We start from the raw sequence: 12579 nt of genomic DNA, 5'->3' as shown, positions 1-12579 counted from the left end.
ACATTTTTGAAAACTCAACACATGGTTAAATCCAGGGTGGGATGACTTGCATGACTTTCAACAGGTTTTCTTAACCAGAAGATCTTGCAAACCTCAAACTTTGACTAAAAAAACACATTTTCCTCACATTTCTGCGATGGAAAGTTCTGGAATCTGCAGGGAGCAACTCATTACCTACCACTTACCATTTCCCCAAGTCTCCCGTCAAAAATAGTACCTCACTTGTGTGGGAAGTGCTAGTATCCACAACAAGAAAGGCTCCAAAGTACAATGTGGATACATCAATATTTCTTGCCACAAAAATGATCTCATTTGGCAATGGGGGTAGCAGCGATTTTTTGACTAGGCAATGGCAGCCACCTAGGGGAAACTACCAAGTCCAGTCATTTCTGAAAAATAGTTTAGCATGACTCATATGTATCCTCCATTTTCGATTCAACTCATTAAGTTGGCATCTCTTTCTCATGGTTCCCTGTGCTACACGTTTCTGCTAATGCGTGAATGTGTGCGTTTTCTATAGGCACTGACACCCTGTAATCTGTACAGTTAGTTCCAGGGTAGTATATGAAGAACACAATGCCACTGTTTTCTTTCTTTCTGTGCTCGTTAGGAACCACCTGATTTTAGCTAGACAAAACCAAATGAGCTGTTCTGTGCTTCTCCACAGTTGATAAGAACAATGTTTAATATATAAAGAGCTTCTGTGCTAGAGCTCTTAGAGAGGAGCTCTTCCCTGCAGGGATTATCACAGAACTGCTGCTGACTGTGACTAAGATGCAGCCATGCTGATTCCTACCTCCAGCCTGCTAAGAAAAACAACCTGTGCACTGCGACCGGCTTCCTGAAACCTAAAACCAAAGCATGGGGGTTAGGCTATCCCAATGGATCTGGCAGAATGGTGCTCCCCGTATGCTCTCTATAGTATAGTATTAGATACAGATAGGAGTGAATAGGCAAACCCTAGCAACAATTAGTATAATTGAATTGTTCATATTGCTTAGCATTATAACAATGTTGATTACAGTAACATGTCTTATTTTTCTTATTATCACAGCTCACATTTTTTATACAGGAATACAATAATTTCAATAAATATTTGAAAATGCATTGCTGTATCTTTCTTGTGTTTACCTTGAGCGTGCATGAATGCCAAATGAAAGGGTTAGATCTGTTGCCATGGATTCCTTGAGAATCAGAGTGTCATGTTTGAGGTTGCCAACAACATCTGTTACCCTGCTTGAGTTAGGGGTTAGATGTGATACTGCGAGCTAGTCAGACCCCCACCAACACCCAGTGTTGACTAAGGGGCATATTTACCAACAAGTCATGCTGTGCAGCAAGTCACCTTGCTGTGCTGCGTGACAGGAAAAGGGCAGGAATGTGCACTATTTAACATTATATGGGACGTTCCTGTATTTTCCGGGCACTGACTCAGAATGTGCTGCCTAGCGCCAACACATGGCACCCTTACACCATGGTGCAAGGGTGCTTGTGCTGTAAGCAGGACTGTTTTCGTGCAGGAAGGGACACCTTCCTACAATCCCCAGAGGCATTTTCCTCTTTCTATGTTTCTACAGCACACAAAGAAAGATGAAAAACAGGAATGTGTAGCAGTTTTGACGCATACCCAGATCTACCACTTATGGTAAATCTGGGAATGTACCAAAATCCATGGGTGTTGCCTGGGGACACCCACAAACCAATGTGTGGTCAGTGCACTCCTATTTTGAAAAATGGAAACAATGCTTTCCAATTTTAAACAAGGTTGTGTGCTGCCCAGTGAGAGGCAGCCAGCACTGTAATACAAGCAACCCTTCTGGTGAATGTTCACCAGTGTACTGGATGCACAGAGTAAAGATATAGAATCAACACTGTACAATGATAAATGACAAAAAGAAACCAGATCATTCCATTGCTTTGTACAAAATGCTGTATTAGCCATAGACCCTTGAAATCAGAACAGATATCATATCAATGTATAATTGCTAACAACATAAATGGAAATGTGTACAATGACGTTACGTAAAACTCATTACAGATATAATTCTGATTGGCATTACGTTTGCATGTTACTACTCAATTACCCAGCCTAGCCCAATGTATTTTGGGATTGTATTCATCCCTTCTTCAGGGGCCACTGTGAGAAAAACAGACATATCATCAATGTTACATATTGAAATATTTATGAAGAAAAAATATAATTCAAGCAATTAAATTAACACCCAGGCGAGGAAATATGAAGAGTGCCTGAATATGAATTTAAACACGGCAATGCGAAAAAGAAATAGAATAGAATTGTGCTGTACGACAGACAATTGTGATGATGAAGACAATATCGTAAAGAATACGACTATACAAGAGGTGGCTATGAACATTGATTGTGAGGACGTGAATAGTGACCAATGAAAAATAACAAGAACCCACAGTGAATAGTGGTATATGTTAAGGAAAGAAATCAGTAACCTCACATGATGAAAGTAAACAATGAACACGCAGTGTCCACTAGCAATGAACTTTGCAGGTGAAACACGAGACCAATATTCTAAATCCACAACAAAATGTGAAAACCCTTACTGTTAGGCTGGTATATCAAGTGATGTTGAATACAAACTTACTATGAACTGTGGTAACATGAAAACAACTGTCTATAAAATTCTGAAGCGATAAAAGCGGTGTTGTTGAGCTGTAAAAAATAAAAAGCCCACTATCAAATACCTGAAGCCTGGATGGTGGTGATAGCAAATTGATAAAAGTTACATTTACCTAGTATCCTGCTAGTGGGGTGACTACATTTTCTTGACTCAGTCTTGTAATCTAAAAAAACTAAATGAATTGCCTCTCATAAACACCTGAACTTTACCATGTATCCTGCGTGAGAAACCTACCATCTACTCAATCCTGAGCAGCTGTTTACCCCAATAGTAATGAGTGCAGAGTCTAAGATGAAGTGTTCTCAAATATCAAACCACTGCGCCGTTATCCACCAAACATTTCCAATCCTGCGAACAAAACATGAAATCTCATGTATATTGTGGACTCCTTATATTTTAACTGTGCCATGACAAGCACACCAATGACCGCTGTGTGATATTTGTTATTGTGTTTCTTCCAGCTTCATCTCTGTTTTATCGTTGCAGAATGTTGCCTGCCATTCTCCTAGGAATGTTAACTAAGAACCTTGTAGAGATTCCATGTGTGTCAGTTATCCTGTGGCTGTCGGTGGATGAGGTGAAATAAATTGGCGATAAAGTTAAAAATACAGCAACTTTGGTTAAAATTCTTCTGTGGTTCAAAAGCATCCAAAACACCTCAATGAGATGAATTGCGCTCACAAATTAGCTTACTAGGCGTGAAGCGGGTCGGGGAGACACTGCCACCGTCCTCCCTACCGCAATCTGCCCGCAGCTCCTCGCCGTCTAAGTAGCCCTTCCTGTTGGAGAGCTAGAGCGCTAACCGCTCGTGTCGGCGAAAGTGCCTGGCTCATCCTGTCCCGCCCTCCGCTCAACGGTACTGGTTAACGAGTCGGACCGGGGCGGGCAGGCTGCAAAATCGAGCGCAGGCTTCCCTAAATGAGTATGAGCCCCCCAAATTCCCCTTGTGGCACCAGGAATGTTTAAGCGGTCAGAGGTAAAGATGCAGTGAGTACAATTAAAATTTAAATCGGCGATAAAGTTAAAAATATAGCAACTTTGGTTAGCCACCAAGTAAACAAGAAACCTCACTTCACATGCTGTGATGCACGAACATGTGGTAAGAGAAGTGATGTGATTGCCACGTGCAAATCATACATGTACAGTCTAATGTGGTCTTATTGCAATAAGTAGAACAAAATGTGACCTGACAAAGCAAACCCCATCAGAGAAAGCACAACATTTCCAATTTATCATTGAGTCCACCTGGCATCATTGTTTGCAGCATTTTGATCCACCGACAAACCATTAATGGAACCCAACGCCTCTTTGGGGCAGAATAACACACCGCAGGGATTCGCACTGCATCGTGTCACTTCAGATTTAACAGGCCACTCAGGGCCACACAAGGTGGTCCTGTGTGGATTGATTAATCACACGTAATGGTTGTGTGGTTTTTGCTCCCCATTGCGTGGAGCAAAAGTGAGGCAAGCCTTTGAAAAATATTCCCCCATGTGCCACCAACCTTTTAGGTCAGGTACCTATTTAATGGGTCTTCTGAGTAGTTTTCCTGCGTGGACCAAGGCTCCTTTTTCAGCTCTACATGGAGATGTTTGTGGGTGAAAAGAATGTATCCTCCTCAGCTTAATAGGAAGCACATAGTAATGTCTGTAGTTTGTTCAAGCTTGAACATTTAAAAGGATCACCCCACTATCGTGGTAACTTTATTTTAATTCCATTAATTAAATATTGCACTAGCAGTACTTTTTCCAGTAAACTGTTGACAGGCAGTAACTGCTCACTTAACTACACGTGGGTTTGCCAAAGACAAGGAATATATTACCTTTGTGATTCAGGCACACAAAGCTTACAAATGTGAAGTTTTCAATCCTGGGCAAACATTCCTGCAGTCAATCCTAACACACAGACATTTCATACATACACTGAAGCAGCACCTCTGACCGCATATAAACCTTATGAATTGTTATAAATACCATTAACATACCATGACATCAAAACTGGTTCCAAGGCTCCCTCCCACACACACCACAAAATGTAAGACATGGTCCTCTCAATAATGAAGGGGCAAACTGGTCAATCTTAGCCGGATACACACCATTTCCAAAAACAGTTGCATTAAATATTGGCAAAATACGTGCTTTATCTAATGACTTAGTTAGACTGCATCGATATCTAATGCAATTTATTATGCGTACATTACTTGCTGTCCCAGCATTGAACACTGTTCAAACTGGACAGCCACAGTTAGCTGTGCCTGCCATTAGTCCAGTCACTATGAATGCCATTATGGATGAAGTACCCTTCCAATGTGAGGAAATTCTGTATTTAGATAGCACACAAAAAATCAGGTTGAAGCAACATTTCCTATAAGGGACCCCAAGACAAATTTAAAATTCTCCCTATCTGTCTTATACTTAGTATGGACGATTGTGTGACATGGGGTACTGCTTTTGCTGCATATATCCCTAAACACACAACACTCCATCAATTGCTGTTTTGCCTGAAGTGCTAAAGCAAATTCAAAATTAATATGGAGCGGGCCCTGCCCTGGACTTGGTGAAAAGATTAATAGGCAAATGTGCCACAGTATCCTCAATAAGATTTAAGGGGAGGCAGCTGCATTGGCAATGGGTCAATGGCTAACAACTATTCCGGTTGCAGATCAGGAATGTGAGGTACTGAAAATTGTTTCTGAAACTTATGCTTCTATAGATTGTTATAACTTGTGAACCAGGCTTGCTAAGCCACAACTTAAAACTAAACCTGATTCAGATCCCACCAAGCAGACACCAGAGTCTTCTAAAAAACACTGGGATGAAAACAATATAAAAGATAAACAGAAAACACGGAGTGGATCACCCCAACAGGAGTCCACTGAAAAACACTAATATTTATGTAACCATGATACAATTAAACTGCCCGATTGGTAAGAGTATTTTGATACATGTCCCTCTCGTTCCTTTCAGGACTCTTTAGATCGACAGTTACAGAGAGTTGGACGAGGTGAACATAGACTTGAAGAGTGTGTGAAACCAAAAAAGGACTTGCAACGCTCTTTTGATGACATCACAAAAAAGGAAGAAAAACATTCACAGCAAAAACAACATTTAAACACAGGAAAGTGGCAGCAATTTCCGCTAAATATGCCACAAATCCTCAAGAAGCATCTCCTGAACAAGACGTGGGCAAAAACACTGCTAGACAATGCAGCAGAGGTCACAAAAGTTTGCCAGAACCTTCGAGAGTTTCTGGTAGCGAGACCGCCTAATTACTATATTCAAGTTGAAACTCCAGATCAGCGGCTGAGCCCTCTTGATAGACTTTATGATTTATGCACCCAAATTGAGAGTGACTTACTGAGTACTATTAAAGTAACATTCTGGCAGAATTTTAAAAATGCTGGTGACATTCTCTTGGCTGAGGTAGATTGGCAACAAGGGGGCATATTTACTAGGGGATATTGGCACCAGAGCATCACTTTTCACTTTTAGCGACGTTCTGGTGGCGAGACACCCTTTTCCATATTTACAAAGCGTCTATAAGCCACTTTTTCTGGCTTAATGCTGCCTTGTGAATAAGGCCCCTTTACATGCATCACTTGGTGTGAAAGAGACAGGCAATGGTTGTTGCTTTAGGCATTCCACTGCAACACTCATTTCTGTTGATGCTGCCCCGGATTTATAAGGAGGTGTAAATCTGAGGCATCCCCAAAAACTAATGCCATGCAAGAGCAGGAGTTAGAATGGCGAAACAAGGAGAAATACTTTTATTTTTCCTCATTGTTGCTTTTTCTATGTGTGCTGCATTTTGCAGCACACATAGAAAAAGCTAAATGGCAATAATGGTGTTCCTTCATGCACATAAACAAACATTAATTAATGACGATTTGCTACTTCTATGTGTGTTGCATTCTGAAGCACACACAGAAGTACCAAATCGCCATTAGTGATTGTTTATGTGGAGGAAGGTTCACCTTCCTGCACATAAACAATCATTCCCTGCAATGCTGCTGCCCTTTCACAATGGTGCAAGAGTACCTACGGTGGTGCTAGGTGGCTAGACGTAGTGCCAACGCTAGTGAAAACACAGGGGTGCACGGTATTCTTGTAAAATTTGGTACATCCCTGCATTTTGAAAATGCCAGATCACTACGCTGACAAATTTGGCACAGCTCCGCGCTCTGATGTCTTCTAGTAAATATGACCCCGGGTTTGATAGAAAATTCCCACATCGAGAGGAGGTAATATTGCCATCCTTTTCAGTTCTTGTCCGTGAGGAAGTTAAAGAATCCTATGCTACAGAATGAGCTCTTGCACAAGCCTCTGCTTTATATCACAACAAAGCAAGCTGGGATAAGGGCTTGGCTCGTTATATTATACTTATAAAGTCCATCCCGTGAGCGCAACCACAATACCCTATTAAGCATGAAGCTAGACAACATGTTGGGGAAATTCTGTCACAAATTCATCCTTGTGTCGTTCCAATGAATAATACGCTATTTCCTTTAGCCAAACCAGATCATTCCTATTTCAAAGTCTAGGGCCTGATTTAGAGTTCGGCAGATGGGTTGCTCCATCACAAAGGTGACGGATATCCCGCCGAAACATAAATCAAATAATGTCTTAAGGGATTATTATTTTGGAGGGTGGGACATCCGTCACTGTTGTGATGGAGTACCTTGCCAAAATCTAAATCAGGCCCTTAGGCTATAGACATTTGAACAGTCATGCATGCACCTTTGCTGTACAAAATTCACACAGCACATCTTTAATGAACAACATTGTGCGTAAAAAGTACAAAACTACATTGGAAAATTCCAATTTCTTTCCTGTCAAACAGATACTCATTTGGTGGCTGAATTGCAAAATGTGAAACCAAAACCCCTGGTATAGGTCCTTATTTCCCTCTTGACAAAATTGTGTGATCCAAGGCAATTAGTTAATTCCGCTTTGCCTCAAATTTCTTCATTACCACACATGAGAGCCCCTTAAAATACAAGTTCAGGATGTGTGCTGTACAAAACCTTCCCTTGTGTTTTATTTAATAAACTATAATGTTGTCCCAGTTATATAACAATCAAGACTACACTCAAGATGCCTCTTGGTTCACTAATGGCATTGTTTTCAGAATGGGGTAGCATGATTGTTTACATGGTCATGTTTGAAAACTGTCACTGCTAACACATGCCTCTCAATGCAGTGATATAATCTGATCTACTAAGGTAAACACTGATGCATGTTGATAAAATACACTTCATGTAGTTTACAGAGAGTTAATAATGTTTTTACGTGTAGGTCGAGATGTATTTAAAACTAAAGGGGTTCCTAAAGGTAAGTTGTCTAGGACACCTTCTTTTCTTCTTTACCATTACTTTAGTTAACTAGAGTATGCCCATTTGTTTCACAGCTTTCTAAATATTCCTGCTCTGTCTGTTCACCAAGGGGGCCAAAAATGGAATATCAGGAGGACCGCATATGGCCTCCTAGCTGTGCTTCGAGTATCCCTGATCTACTCTTATGGGTCAGCCCAGCCCGCAGTTGGTACAAACATACATACTCAGCAGCATGCACTGCCTCAAAGGGTGTCATGAAAGACTGTGAATTTCAGGCACAAAAAATAGATATCAAGAAACTTTGGTTGACTGTACCATTCAGTTGGCTGAATTGTAAGCTTTGGTTCTGTCACTGCAGAATTCAGATAGAGCATTTTCAACACATATTGTGTGTGATTCCTATTACTGCATCCAGTCCTATAATGATAATTTGCACTAATGGTGCTTAAATGGATTCAGAGACTCTAAAGGTAACACTATGAACTCTAAGTTACTTTGGGGAAAGGTGGCATCTCATAAAGTTGCTTTGCCATGGGCTCATGTAATTCATGCATTGGGCTATCAACGTGCTGGTATACACGTGTAGGGAATTCATTGGCTGATGAATCTGCTAAAGTGGCAGTTCAGACAGCTTTAGTTGCTGCAAATACTTGTTCACATACGAGAATAGATGATAACATTATGGCCATGGTCACTGCTTTAGCTAGTGGTACGTCCACACCAGAAAAAGTTTCCAACAAAATACTCCTATCTGTTGCGTTCCTAAAACATTCCATTTGCCTGCATACCCGGGGTGGGTGAATACGTTACTGCTGGTTAGAGCTAATAATTGCTGCACATGAAGGATTAGCTTCTGCCCATGATTGTGTGGTGGCTATAGTTTCCTTGTTACAGAAACGCTAGTGGTGGCAATGTCTTTATAAGCATACTTAACAATATGTCCTTGGCTGCGACATTGGCCAACAAATTTGAAGCTTCACCGTTGCTTGCCTAGCACAGACATACCTTCTGGTTTCTAATAAACCACTAAAATGTGTCTATTTGGATCATTGCAGAGCACTCCATTCAGATGGTGTGTTTACATGTATTTTATTGGCTGTTGATTCATGTTATTGATTTCTATGGGTGTGGCCACAGCGATCAGTTTGACGTTCAAACTATTATGAAAGAATTGCAGGTTTTTATCAGTACATATGCAGTAGTTGCATTTAATGGGGACCAGGGGCTGGACTTTGTGGCGAAGGATTACCCGGATACCATGGGTACCCTGGATGTTACTGTGCATTATTCCTCTCCCTATCATTCTGAGGAAAATTCAATAGTGAAGATGAAAAACTGAGACTTAAAGCAGTCATTAACAGCTAGAGTATTAGGTTCAGGTCATAGTTTGATCCATCACCTGTATGGAGTCCAGATAGTTTAAAAGTCTGCTTAGAAGATCTTTGCGTTGTTAGACCCCCTATGAGGTCCTGTTCAGGGTCGAGATGTATGTCACAGATCTTTCGACATCGATGAATGTTTCACAGTCTTACAGGAAAATACAATACTTCTAAGATGAGCACTCAAATATGAATACTAAACATTCTGCCACTGATGAAATGAAGAAGTAACTGGCAACTTCTGGCTGGATTCCTCAAGTTGGGCATCTAGTCTGGGAAGATGAGAGAATTCAGCCCATCATAACGTGCCCCATTGCCTGCGCTTGCTGCTCAAGGTACTCAAACTGTGATTGTGTCACTGATGGCTGGTTGTAAACAGAAACAACAAGTTTCCATTGATTTAATAATGGTCCATGATGTGACCAGTCTTAAACAGTAGGCAATGAGGGTATCTGGGTAGTTCGTTATCTCTTCTTACTAGCCTGCAACAGATCCGTCTACATGCACTAAGCAGTTCTATTTTAACTACTCCCCAGCTGGGGACTTCTGATGCTGAACATGCATTTGTGCCTATTTACACTGCAGCACCAAACAATGAAACTATATATAATCAACCACTTTAGGAGTTATCAACGTGGTCTCCTTTGCTTAATGAGGTTCCTGTTTTTGCACATTCAACCCCCATTTACTTTGTCGACATTGATGAATTTTCTACAGATTCTTCACAGACTTCTTTGCATGATGGACGTGCACTGTTTACTTGGTTTAAACAGACTTATCTGATTCCTCCATGGTTTTACATTTGGATTTTCTCTTCATCTGGATTGGATTTGTTACAGTGTTTTTCTGCTGCTAAATGGACATTATCAACCAGAACATTCTTCTCCAAAACTGGTAGCTGAGGTACTTACACCCCATTTATCCTCACCTAAGGTCAGAAGAGACTTTTCCCTTGTGAACATTACTGCTTTTTCTGTCTATGATGGTATCGTTTTGGATAAGGTCCCATATGACATTTTGACAAATGCTTTGAGACAAATCACACCCATAGAAACGTTACAAATTCTGTTTTTAAAATTGCAATGGCCAATATAATAACTCCAGGTTTGATTTCTGATGAATGGGATGCTGACACTGTGTCTAACATGTTATCTGAATTATAATCCTATACACTATTCGAAAATTAGGATTTGTATTTAAATTTTGCAAACTGTGGTGAAATGTTTTGATTAAATAACAGAAGGAGAGAGTAAAGGGTTATCCACAAGAGTGGAAGGAGATACTCCTGGTCCCCTGGACCTAAGACTATATAAACAACAAAAAGAGCATCCCCATTGGACCAACTCCATGGTCTCAAATGGGAAGAAGGGAGATGGAGAAATAACAAAAGAAAGAGTTTATCTTTTGTTTGAAGACCCCTCACTCACCAACCTGGTTGGTGGCATGCTTCATCATCGGGGTCCCACCCGGATAGCCGAATGCCATCCGGGTGTGCTGCGACACCTGATTACAGTGGAGCGGGTTTTTCTTGTGAATGTAGTGCAAAAAAAGGGGGTGATGTTAAAAACTGTCTCAGTATAGCTTCTTGAAAAAAATGTGAAGTTACTGGACAGTGTTAAAAGACAGTGAAGAGACACTAGTGTTGGTTTTTATGCTGACCAACTGTATCTATGTGATTGTGAGGTCTACATGTTTCAACCTGTGATGGGATCTACCAGGTTTTCGTCAGGACCAAAAAACATGGGACATACACACACTAACGTTTACCCAACCCTGGGTCCCATATACTAAACTGGATACTTGCAGTAGGTGTCCTCCCAGCCTAATCAGGTGAGGAAAAAGGGGTCCTGACATTAATGATTTATTAAGTCTAATGAAAAAGGAGTGTGGCAGCACCATCGGGATATTTACAAACAGAAATAGTAACCTGGGCAACACCACCATCTTCATGATCGAGACCCTACCAATGAGGGACAGTGGCAGGCCGATCCAGGTTTCGTCGTCATCTTCTAGTTTAGCTACCGCCGTACCGTAGTTTTCGTGGAACACAATTTCCGAGTCTGTGTGTAACCTGATGCCGAGGTATCATACCGAGTCATCTGTCCATTGTAGGGGATATTCCGTCTCGAACTGCGTTGTGGCCGGGGTTAGAGGAAAAGCTATACATTTTGACCAATTAACCCTTAACCCCGATAATGCTCCAAAGTGCACCACCTCTCTGAGGACCGGGGACAGGTTACTTTCTGGGTCCCTCACATATAGCAATGTATCGTCCGCATACGTAGAAACTATGATGCTATAGGTTGGGAATTGAAAACCTCTATGGCCGTGATATTCACGTAGCGCACATGCCAGAGGATCAGCAACTAAGGCATACAGCGTCGGTGACAAGGGGCATCCCTTCCGGGTTCCACTGGAGATAGGGATGGCTCCCGTGACCAGATTCCCCAGCCAAATGCAGGCAGATGGCGCATTGTACAACACTCCAATCAATTGCAAAAAGGCAGGGCCTAGTCCCATTCTGGTCAGCAGTTGACGCATAAAAGGCCATTCCACAGAGTCGAAAGCCTTCTCCATATCCAAGAATATCGCAATGGCCTTCCTGTCTCGTCGAACATGCTGCATAGTGCCAAATACCGTCTGCTACTTGTAAGTGAGGTTACTGTCTGGGATAAACCCTGCCTGTTCTGGTGCAGCCAGTTCCGGGGCTAACAGGGCCAGGCGGTTGGCAAGAACCTGGGCGAACATCTTGGTGTCTACGTTCAGCAGAGACAATGGCCGATAAGAGCCACACTCCTCCGGAGGCTTACTCGGCTTGGGGATAGCCACGCTTCTTTCATGGTTTGTGGCATCGCACCTGTCACGCATAGGTCGTCAAATAACGTTGAGATATGGGGGAGCAGTATTTCAATAAAGGCCTTGTAGAAGCGGACTGTAAGGCCGTACGATCAGGTGGCGCAGGCCGACCGCATCCCCGCCTGTGCCTCCGTTATCTCATCCCTTTTGATGGGATGCATGAAGAACTCTCTATGTGTATCAGAGAGGAAGGGCAACTTAATATGCTCCAGGTAATCTAAGATTTCCTCATCCATGTTCGACGAGCGGGAAGCGTACAGCTCCAAATAGTATTGTTTGAACCTGTGCACAATGTCCCTTTCTTCCGTAAGTAGTTCACCCTCATCCGATCGGATTGCAGTTATCAAAGTTTTACTGCATC

The sequence above is a fragment of the Lissotriton helveticus genome, chromosome 6, assembly GCF_964261635.1.
Source record: "Lissotriton helveticus chromosome 6, aLisHel1.1, whole genome shotgun sequence".
Lineage (NCBI taxonomy): Eukaryota > Metazoa > Chordata > Amphibia > Caudata > Salamandridae > Lissotriton > Lissotriton helveticus.
The sequence above is the reverse complement of the archived record's forward strand: the minus strand, read 5'-3'. Positions refer to the sequence as shown.